At 40.3% G+C, this 12,027-nt stretch overlaps 1 protein-coding gene across 4 annotated transcripts in view; it reads left to right on the plus strand.

The window, feature by feature from the left end:
- Positions 1 to 12,027, plus strand: part of NPAS3 (neuronal PAS domain protein 3) — an 898,961-nt gene that overhangs the window by 831,407 nt on the left and 55,527 nt on the right. The gene's annotated exons all lie outside the window — the stretch shown is intronic.

The following is a 12,027-nucleotide window of genomic DNA, read 5'->3' on the forward strand; positions in this document are numbered from 1 at the left end:
CGGAAGTGGAACTAGCTTTGTCTTAGGTCAATCCTGGATCATTTGTATTGAGTTTCCCAACTGCGTTGGGTCCGTATAATTGATACATGTGATCTTGAGCAACCCACAGGGCTCTTAGCTATCTTCCTGTCTCAAGGAAGGGCTTCATTACACGTTAGGCCAGTGGTTCTCAGCCTTCTGGCCCTTTAAATACAGTTCCTCATGTTGTGACCCAACCATAAAGTTATTTTTGTTGCTACTTCATAACTGTAATGTTGCTACTGTTATGAATCGTAATGTAAATATCTGGTATGCAGGATGGTCTTAGGCGACCCCTGTGAAAGGGTCGTTCGACCGCCAAAGGGGTCGTGACCCACAGGTTGAGAACCGCTGACTTAGACTCACTTCAGACATTACTGCTACACCAAATGCCTTAATATCAGGCCTTTTCTTAAAGCACTTGTGAATAACGCACCAAGGGACTCAGCACATGTTAGAAATTCACTTTGTCGGAGAAGGTGAGCCAAATATATATCAGTCCTTAAGATGAGAATTTTGTAATTGCTGCTTATCAGAATTCCACTTCTCCCACTTAACTCTTCAAAGTCTCCCTTTCTCTTGAGAGAAAGACTGTCCATTTTAATATTTCAGACTGGCCACTGAAATTCATACATGTAAATACGAAAATCAGGTTGGACATCAGAAATCATATACCTTAGCACATAGAATACTCAGTATACAGGTTATATGTTCCTCACAACAATGAAGACCAAGTCTAGAGCTGTAATCTGCATTATTATATCATTTTAGTTACTATAGCGACATAAATTAAGACCTATGAAACTTATGAAATGCCTTTGGCAATGTGAATCATATCACACTAACCAACCTCTCAAACAATATTTATTACATGTGGAGGATAAACAGAAGTAGACTGTACTATGAATGTGGCCCCCACAACCTTTCCCTATTTCAGAGTGTAGGGTTTTTGACAGCTAAGCTCTTTAGGGTGACCCCCGTCAGCGAGGGTAACAGTCTGTATTATCAGGCCTTAAAAACCTGATACAAGTCATCAAGACTCTGCATAAAAGTCAGAGTCAGGCACTGTATTTGACAGGAATTCTTCAGAGAAAAAAAGACAGCAGGTTGGGAATCGGCCCTTCCGTGCACCACCCGAACCTGAGCTGACTCGTCTAAAAGGCAGGGTCGGAGCAGCCATAGCTTTTAACAGGGTCAGAGTGAAGGAGAGGGCCTGAGCGGCCACCTGCTGCTGCTTTCCCTACAGACCCCGTTACAACGAGATATGTTGGAGGAAAACAAACCAGGCTCTATCCTTAGGATCGTTTTGTATTTTCCTACCTTGCTGAACACAATACATTTATTAGTTATTACTGTGTAGCATTAGCCAGTTTGGTTTCTATTGGTAAAATATGGGTTTAATGATTATTGTCATCTGAATGCAAAAAAGATATATTCTTTGTGTCCAGCTTTCAGGAGCTGTAGGGCTTCTTTTCAAGGATTACTGTCTGTCTGTCAGCATTTGTTCTTCGTCTTTAGTGGTTTTTACTGGTTTGTAGGGGACATATCCCAGGAGTGAAGAAGGTGGGACAGGAGAGGTATAATTTGAAAAAGGAATATTTAGTGTAATTCAATGCCATTAATTTAATATTCTGAAAGAATGTATAACACCCACATGACAAACTAGAGATGTAAAAGCTCTGTATAATTTTGGATCTGCAAAAATGTGGGATGTCTGGGTAAAAAAATAACATGGGAAAGTAGTATGAGTTTCAATCTAGGCAAGAAACCAAATAGCTTGGGTTCTGTTTGTTTTGCTATAGGGGAACCTCAGTAACATGAGCTGAAATTGGGCAAACTAACATCTTAAATATTAACACAACATTCATTCATTCATTCAACAAATATTTACTGAGCTCCTACTATGAAGCCTCTTCTAGATCCTGGAAACGCAGTACTAACATTAAAAAGTCTCTGCTTCCATGGCATTGCATTCCAACCGGGGGAGACAGACAATGACAAGATGATGAGAAGGGAATAAATTAAGAAGGTGGTTTCAGAAAGCGATGAGGACTAAAATAACAGCAGCTAACATTTATGCACATGGCAAGGTGTGGGGCATGGTACTGGGTACGTGTATTAGCCCCGCCAAAATCCTAGAAGAAAATAGTCCATTGTTTTCATTTTACAGATGAAGGAACTAAGGCAGAAGAGGTCAATTGCATATCTCAAGGTCACAGGTTGAAGGGACAGAACTAGGTTTTGAACTCTGGGATTCTGGCTCAAAACCCATGTACTCAACCATTAGGCTATACTATTACACAGACAGTGAAGCAAGGTAATGTGAGGGCATGGCTGGTGGGGGCCCCACATTAGTTAGGGGGGTCACAGAAGGTCTCCCTGAGCAGGTGACATGTCACCTGTGAGTGGTGAATAAGAAGGGAACATGATGAAAACATAAGGAAGAAGAGTTTCTGGAGTTCCTTGGGTTTAGGATGGAAGACACCTTGCTGTAGGAAGGGGCCTTTGAGAAACAAAATATTAAAAAGTAAAATCGTGGATGTCTAGGACTGGAAAGGATTTCCATTTCCATCCAATTCCATCCCATTCCATCCAATTCCATTCCCATTTCCATCCAATCATATATGTTAAAGTGATCACACTCCTGTGACATAACTCTGTCAGTACATCTTTCTCAAGGTATCATAAAAGTTTCCCTCCAATGCCTAACCTCTCCCTCAAACCACTAACAAGAGGAGATTCATCACCTCCCACCACCACCACCATAAGATGAATCATCCAGCAGACCCAGCGCTCCCCCTCCTCCCTCCACGGTGAACTTCCCTCGTTAATTAACCTTGTCTGAAAGTTAGCGGAAGAGCTGGCTGTGAGAGCCCATGACACGGCACAGCTGAATAACATCCCTATTTATCTGTTCATTCTCAGTAAATAAATCTAACAGCTTATAAAAGATTCAAATAAAACTGGTAATCACCCTACCACCACACAATAAACACAAATAAAAAGAAACAACGATGATAATTTCTCCATATTCCTAATTTACTACCATTGCGTGCTTCTTTCTTTTCCCTTAGTTAAAGATCCAAGATGTTAAGCCTTGCTCAGTGCAGGTCATTATATTTCTCTCTATTTTTTCCTGTAACCTCAGCACATGGACGTTTCTGACTTTCTCCATCATTTTATCTGCCACTCTTTCTTTAGTGTCATTGTCACCGATCGTAATAATTGTTACAAAAGTACCACTTATTGACTCTGTGGCAGACACTATACCAAACATACCAAACATTTTATGCTTATTTTAGCTAATCTGCACATTGAAGACTTTCTCTGTCCCAGGCATTATTATACCCATTTTTTAGGTGATGAAACTGAGGCTTCAACAGGTTCAATAGCTACTGTGGAGTCAGGATTAATCCAGGTAATTAGGCTCCAGAATTTGTCCTCTTCACCCCTCTGCTTCACAACTTAACAGATCTAGTCCAAAGAAGGGCTCAGCATGAGCAGGATCTCAACACATGAAAATTAAAGTATTTTTTTTATCTTTATTGTTGAAAGTATTACATAGGTCCTCCTTTTTCCCCCCTTTAACCTCTTCCAGCCTGCTCCCATCTCCCCCACCCCAGGCCCTCACCACCTCATTGTCCGTGTCCATGGGTTATGCATATATGCATATAGGTTGATCTTTTCCCATCCACCCTCCCCTGCCTTCCCTCTGAGGTTCAACAGTCTGTTCATGCTTCTATGACTATTTTTGACCATCAGTTTATTTGGTTCATTAGAGTCCACATATGAGTGAGATCATGTGATTCTTATCTTTCTCTGACTGGCTTATTTCACTCAGCATAATATTCTCCAGGTCCATCCATACTGTTGCAAATGGTAAGAGTTCTTCTTTACAGCTGCATAGTATTCCATTGTGTAGATGTACCACCGTTTTTTTTATCCACTCATCTGCGGATGGGCACTTAGGCTGTTTCCAAATCTTAGCTATTGTAAATTGAGCTGCTAAGAACATAGGGGTGCATATATCCTTTCTGATGAGTGTTTCAGGTTTCTTAGGTTATATTCCTAGAAGTGGGATCACTGTGTCAAATGGGAGTTCCATTTTTTTTTTTTTGAGGAACTTCCATACTGTTTTCCACAGTGGCTGCACCAGTCTGCATTCCTACCAGCAGTGTACGAAGGTTCCCTTTTCTCCATATCCTCATCAGCACTTGTCATTGGTTGATTTGTTGATGATAACACTCCCGACAGGTGTGAGGTGATATCTCACTGTCGTTTTGATTTGCATATCTCAAATGATTAGGGACTTTGAACATTTGTTATGTCTCTTTGCTTTCTGTATGTCCTCTTTGGAGAAGTGTCTTGGTCCTTTGCCCATTTTTTAATTGGACTGTTTGTCTTCCTTTCATTAAATTGTATGAGTTCCTTATATATTTTGGAGATTACACCTTATCAGATGTGTCATTGGCAAATATGTTCTCCCATGTAGTGGGCTCTCTTGTTATTTTGATGATGGTTTCTTTTGCTGTGCAGAAGCTTTTTATTTTATGTAGTCCCATTGGTTTATTTTCTCTTTAGTTTCCATTTTCCTAGGAGATGTATCAGTAAAGATATTGCTAGGAAGGCAAATAGCTGCCGCAATCTTGAGAAAGAAAAACAATGTTGGAGGAATCACAATACCAAATATCAAGTTACACTACAAAGCCACTGTACTCAAAACAGCCTGGTACTGGCACAAGAACAGGCATGTAGATCATTAGAACAGAATAAAGAACCCAGAAATTGACCCAAACCACTATGCTCAATTAATATTTGACAAAGGAAGCAAGAGCATAAATTGTAGCAGAGACAGTCTCTTCAATAAATGGTGTTGGGAAAATTGGACAAGTATATGCAAAAAAAATAAAACTGGACCACCAACTTACACCATACAAAAGAGAAAACTCAAAATGAATAAAACACTTAAAGATATGACATGAAACCATAAAAGTCCTAGAAGAAACCATAGGCATCAAAAAAACAAACAAACCTGTGGCCTGTTTAAGACCTGCCTTTTGTGGCTCAGCATCTCCACAGCACCGGTTTACACAGATTTGCAGGGATCTGCCTTCCTTTACAGGGACTATAAATCCCACTCAGGTGCCCATGACCAAGAATTCTAGCTAAGGAAGTGCCATCTGGATCTGCTCATCTAGGTAGAGTATCCTCGGCTGCTGCTTCCATGCCTCGGTCCTCAGGAACCTTGCCCTCTCTCTGATGAAGTTCCCCAACTCTGAGCTCACATTCAGTGTCTCTCTCTTCATTTGTTTTAAGTCCACAGTAGCACTGTTATCTGGACCGGCTGCTTTTTATGCCTCAGGGGCTTCCTTGTTGTTTAGGTCTCATTGTTGGCCACATATCTGAGCATAGCACAGCTCTCCTGTAAATTGCACTGCATCAATATTCTGCCTTCTTGATGGGTCTATTTCTCGGGGAAGTTACCAGGTGTAGCACAGAGGGTAAAAGGAGATCTGTAATCAGGGAAATTAGGGAAGTGAAGACTAATTAGGTCGTATCCTTAGTCCCTATCTTTGGAGGATGGTTTCCTTTGGCATGGGTCTGTCAGCTTTCCAATCTGTTCTTAAATGCCTGCCAGCACCACTGTTGTTTCTGCAGTACTTACCCAACCACATTGTGATGTCCTAACTCTTATGGCCTGGGAGAGCGTCCTGGACTGGGAATCACAGAGGAAGAGAGAAAAGCGCCATCATATTCATGTAATGCTGAGAATGTCTCTGAACTCTCTGCAAAGACAAATATCTTCCAGTAGCGAGGATTCCTGCTATGACACATCTGAACAGGTTCCTAGAGGGCATGGGGGACCTCCAGATGCTGACAAATAAATAATCCCCCACCTGAGATGATTTGGATGTGGATTTGCCTATAGCCAAGTGTTGAACTAAATGATTTCTGAAATCTATCCAGCCTCCTTACAAGAGTCATAAAGTATAAGTAAAAGAGAAAATAATGTGTAGATTCACTAGTTTATTAAGACTGCAGATATGCCTTAACTTTAAGACTATATCTGAACATGAAGTAACAAAAGCAAAAAATTAGAGAGTGCTAATTATCTCTAGTTGCCTTCTCTAAGCACAAACATAAGTGCCTTTTAAATTAGAAAATCCTCTTGTTCACTTTTTAAAATTCATGGTCGTATCTGTTCTGTGGAGTGAGGCACTTTCATAATTTTAACAGTGATTTGTTTTATTTTGGATGTCATAGATGCCTTTAAAGATTTGATGAAATTTGTCAAGCCTCTTTCAAGGTAAATTCATTTTGCATCAGAAAGTTCCTGAACCCTTGAAATGTTTCCAATGATTTCAGGTGATGAGATGATCTAATATGATATCTTGATATTTATTTAAAAAGAAAAAACAAAGTACGTCTTCCAGAACATATTTCACCAATATCACAGTAGCCCTTTCCTTTCTCACTTCTCTCTCCCATTTATGCATGTAAGTGTGAATACACAGTGAGGTCCTGTTGCAAAAGACATCACATTTTAAACCTAATATTTAAAATTGCATCTGTTATTTTCAGTGGTGCATAGTCCTCTTTTTTTTCCTGTTCGCTTAGGTGTGCAACAGAATTGAATCACTAGGATTCCCAATGTCAAAATCACAGCTGAGCAAAATTTAAAGTTGAAGGTTTCTCGTAGGCAAACGTATTCTTGACTGAATGTGTGTATTGACAAGTTTCAAGATAGCAATCTAAAAGAGAATTATTATTTACTATTTCAACAATCTGGAATTTTAGTTCTTGGTTTAATTATTTAATGAAATACACAATATCAACCCCTCCCTCTTGACCACCTGCCCCTTTAATGTGCTGTCAGAATTGGTTGAATCCACCTGCTTCTATTTACATTCCTCCAGTTTAGTGGGGGGTCTTTTTCTGGATCTGTTGTGAGAAATTACCAAATTACCTCCCAGAAAATTTTACTTCTCCATTCTATCCTGCATGCTGCTTCTGGAATATCTTCACAAAGCCCTAGCAATCATTTACTCCTCTGCTGCTAAATCATCAATGGTTCGTAGTGTCATGTATTCAAGAATCTGGCTCTAGGCCACCTTTTTTACCACCATCTCCATCATTCTTTCCTGAAACTGTTAATACCGATGTTCTAGGAAAATCCATCCAACCATCTTTCCTGAAATAAGTTTGCATATTCATACTGCTATGCCTTTGACCATGCTGTTTTCTTGTCCTAAAATGCCTTCTGCCACACTTCCATCTCGAAAAATCCTAACCAACATGGCACCATGCAGATGCACTTTTTTATTTTCATCTCCTCCCATCCCCCACCCTGTCTCCACGCCTCAGTTTTCTCACTGGTAAAATGAAGCTATTAGCTTTACATCACCCACAGAGTTTTCCTGGGGATCAAATGAGGTGACACAGACTCAGCTAAGCATCTCTTCTCCATTTTAATGAATCACTTTCATATAATTTCGTATGAACCTTAACCTTATCAATTAGGAGCTCTTCTCCTCCTAGACAAGTATGGACAGGCTAGATGCCCCCTGGGTGTTTCTTCCTCTCTGAGATCCAGAGCTGTTCCAGGTGTTGGCCATATCAGTTCTTCTCCTGAAGTCTTTGCCTCGGCTGTGTGTTGTCTTGAAGTGATGACCACAGTGTTCCACGCTGTGCACAATGCAACTGTCTTGTCCAATCAATAGATGACTTTACAGAGAAACCAAAAATTCTGTCAACCCATTCAGGTTTTCTAAGACTGTGCATTTATTGACTTTTAATCAATCCAGACACCTAGAATAAACTAAAGAGGAAAAAATTTCCCAGGGTAGAACTTACAGGCAAAGGTTATTGTGATGAAAAATGCAAATAGAGGCAAGAACCAATGAAATCAAATTTTTTAAATCCTATTATCGCACTTTAGTCCCTATTCACCCCTGTACAATTGTCTATTACAACGTGGTTTCCAGTGTCATTTCAAATACAACTGACATTGTTTCTGATCTTAGAGAATTCATTTCCCATTTCCAAGGCATGACAGTAGTTCTACCCTGGGATGTGTGGTTTCTGCCGGGACTAATTGCTAGCTATTTTACCAACTGGAGGCATAATCACTAGCCATTCTGTAAAGCATCTGTAAATTGTAAGTGTGTCAATAAATGCAACCCAAGTATCTTGCTAACTGACAGGTACTTCATTTCTCATTCTACAGATTTTAGAAAGAAGGTAGGAGAAGTAACAGCATCCTGTCCCTGAACAATGCTAGAGCTTTTCAGGTTGAGTTTATTAGTCTTTGGTAACTAAAAATAATGGAAGTGATTATCTCTTTTAAAATGACATCATTGGTGCAAAAATTAACAACTCTTTCTGTATATAATTTCTTCACTAACAAATGCCCTTCAAGCCTGTCATTAATGTCTCTGTAAGTATGTTCTCAGTCTGGTAGATTTTAAGATAAAATCTTTCTATTATGAGACTTTGGCCTATTAAAAAGAGTTTTAAAAGACAAATAAACAGAGTTAAGCACTAACAAATAAGCTCAAGTACAGTTCATCCCTTTTCCAGGCCCAGCGCTCTTTAATGTTCGGAGATGCCTAACAGCGGCGAAGGTGCACCATTTCTGTTTCCCTAAAATAATCTCTTGATCCAGTGATCTGAAGTAACAGTTCCTTAACTATTTACAGATTTCAAGGGCTGCCAGATACATTGCCCTCTTTGACCCTCATTACCTAAAGCCACTTTACTAGAGAGTGATTAAGCACACAGGCTGTGATGTCACACAGCCAACGATGTGGACTTGGTCCTGCCATTCCTGGCTCTGACTTGAAATAAGCACATATTTCTTCCCCTGTAGAGTGGGAGTACCAGTAGGACCTCCTTCATAAGGCTATTGTGAAATAAATTGAGATAATGCAGGTAAAGTACTACCGTAATGCCTGGCACACAATGAGCTTGAAATATATGTTCATATGTGAAGTTTCAGGTTTATGGAACTTGTGTTGTGAGGTTGATAAAGGTTAATCTAGGCAATCCACAACCTTAACTTCTACACCTCTGCATATGCACCTGTAACTATGGGAATTAGTAAATCGTCAGTAATATTTCAGATTATCTCCTGGAAGTTATATGTGTTTAGAATAATAAATGATTTATTCCGAATATAGAAAATGCATTTATTTCTGGGAAATTTCTCTTTGCATAAGTGTCCTGGATATTGATTTGATTATAAGAGAGAAAATATGATTGAAATACATCATTTGTCCCTTCAATAAAAGGAGCACATACCAAGTGATTTTCTTTGGAATTGATTTAGCGTCATGGCAAGACTAATATTGCCCTTTAATGCAAGAAGTGAAGGAAGGGCAGGGCCAATTTGATGTTGCTGATCTCTGGAGTAAATAGGGTTCCTAGGACCCTCTAACCCACAAGGCCCTAGCAAACTACCACTGCGGCATGAACCCAACTGTATCTCAGAGGCACTACAGGACACTCCAGTGTAAGGGAAAGGAGCCAGGATTCAGGAGTTCATATGCCTCATGTAGAGACTCCCAGGGCCAAGGAAGTCACCACATCTTTCCCATCTCTATCCACCATCAAACTAAAGGCCTCATTGCAAAGTGTGCTTTGAGTTACAATAAGACTCTTATTTAAACAAAAGTCATCTGTATAAGCAATTCTCAACACTCTGTAGTAATATTCAAGGGAGAGGCTTTGGACTGCTGCCTTGACTCTGTGTGTGTGTGTGTGTGTGTGTGTGCGCGCGCGCGCACGCACATACGCTTCGTTGTGTTTGATCTGAACTACAAGTGGGATATGGATCTCCCTGTGTTGCCATGTTGGAAACATCACTTTCTACTCGTTGTTGGCAATGATGTACAGAAACAATCCATGTAAGTTATTATTAGACTGGTAGCAGTATTTATACTTCCATACTTCCCTTTCACCAGGGCTTTTGTACCAGGCCCTATTGCTAGTAAGATAAGTTGAAGTTTCCTTCTTTTTCCTTTTAAAAAAGGCTGCACTAATAGTTGACATATGCTATGACATTTCTTGTACTATCATATACAGTTTTATAAATCATCATGTATTGAACTTGTATCCCACTTGCCCCAGTTCTAGTTGTTAGAACTCTGGACGCACAATCAAGAGTCACTTGCTTAGTACTTGGTGGTTCTGAATACATTCACTAGTCCTCAATAGACCTTTGTCAAATGTCCTTCAAACCCATGACTCCTTGAGAAGTCATGAAATCAGAGTGGCTTCATAGGGGCACACCTGGTGAGGGACCCAGAAATCCCACGCTGTTGCCAGCACACTGCTTCTTACTTGCTCTGCAACACTGGACAAGCAGCCTGGTGATTTGAGGCTTCTGTTTCATTGATACAAACAAAGTACAGTAAGTCCTTACTTAACATCATCAGTAGATTCAGCAGTGGCTTTAACTGAAAGATGTATAATGACACCGGTTTTGTCATCAGCTAATTGATATAAACAAGTTCCTATGTCTTATCATCAACATCATCAACATTATAATGAAACAACATTATAACAAAACTATGCTGCATGAAAAGTTATTTGAGGACCTTCTGTATACAATAGGACCTTATTTCAGTGTTCTTAGTCATCTGACATCTGAAATTACATCCTCTGCAGCTCCACTCTCTACATATGGTGAAAGCCTCTTTGGGGTATGCTGGCTGGAATGAAATGGAGGATCTGCCTCATCAGGAGCAGCCTCTGACTCTTGGGTAGACAGAGGCTAAAGCCTGCCAGGGGGTCCCGGTGAAGGCTCCCCACAGCTGCCCATGGCCTCTCGCCAGTGCTGGTTTGAGAAACTGAAATATTAACGGGAACATTTAACCAAATCATTGCCCCAAAGCAGAAGAGGTCTGGGGATTCTATAATTCTCAGGGAGGACTCGGTGAACTTTCGTACCATGTCCTATGTAGAGACAATGGATAGATTAGAATCTGAGAAATCAATCCAGATCCCAAATTAAAGATAAAAGTAAAATGCTGATTTGAGAGTTAATACTCTGTTGCTTAATTCCATGGACAGTGACAAATTACTCACTTTAACACAATATGTACTCATTCCTCTTTTTATGCCACAAACATACAACATCATGTTCTTATTAAGCTTATCAGTCTTCCCCTTTAATTTTTTTGCAGTTGGCTTACTGGTGAACACTTTGTAAGTCAGAAATGGTTATAAATTTCCATTTGAAGGGAACTACAGTTTATAATCTGCCTGGAAGAGCCCTTCAGGCAGTTGAGTCCTGGACAAATGTTCTTTAAACTTATGAGTGGAATTAACAATATTATAATTGTCAAACTGCTCAAAGAGAGGTATCATGGAATGTAAAACATTCTTACTCTTGAACTGTTAAGTTCTATGGATGAACCCTGTGGAACACAAAAGGGACAATGCCTCACACCTCCAGTTCTCAGGCACACAGGGAGCCCCGTAGGTCAGTCACAGAGAATTTATAACCCACAAGTCAACATGGATTGACAGCAAGCCAGTCAGTAGGTGAAAAGAGAGTAGAGCCCAGAACCAACAGATCATATTGTCACTGTCCCACCGGGGACTGGCAAGATGCCAAACCCAGAGGGTTCCCTTGTCCCATCTTTCTCCTCAGACCGCGGTTTTACCCTGACAGAAAGCAGCAGTGAAGGTGTCCCGCAAGAGCTGAAGACACGTTTTGGCCCCAAAGAATCCTTTCCCTCCTGCATCCATAAATCTTACCTCCTTATCCTGCCATCCAATCCAAAAACATTTAAAAGGACGGTGCTCTGCTAGTGAAAATTCACAGGCACCTGCTGTTGATTTCCTGCCCGCTCAGAGTATTTTTATGCAGCTGTGATATCGCAGAGTGACTCTGTTCAAAGCACTGAGCAGTGAGGCTCAAACAAGAAGGGCATCCAACAATGTTTGGTTATAATGATGTCAGCTACTCCTCTTCTTCTACAGCATCAGTAATCTGTCATTCTA

This window comes from Myotis daubentonii, chromosome 1, assembly GCF_963259705.1.
Source record: "Myotis daubentonii chromosome 1, mMyoDau2.1, whole genome shotgun sequence".
Lineage (NCBI taxonomy): Eukaryota > Metazoa > Chordata > Mammalia > Chiroptera > Vespertilionidae > Myotis > Myotis daubentonii.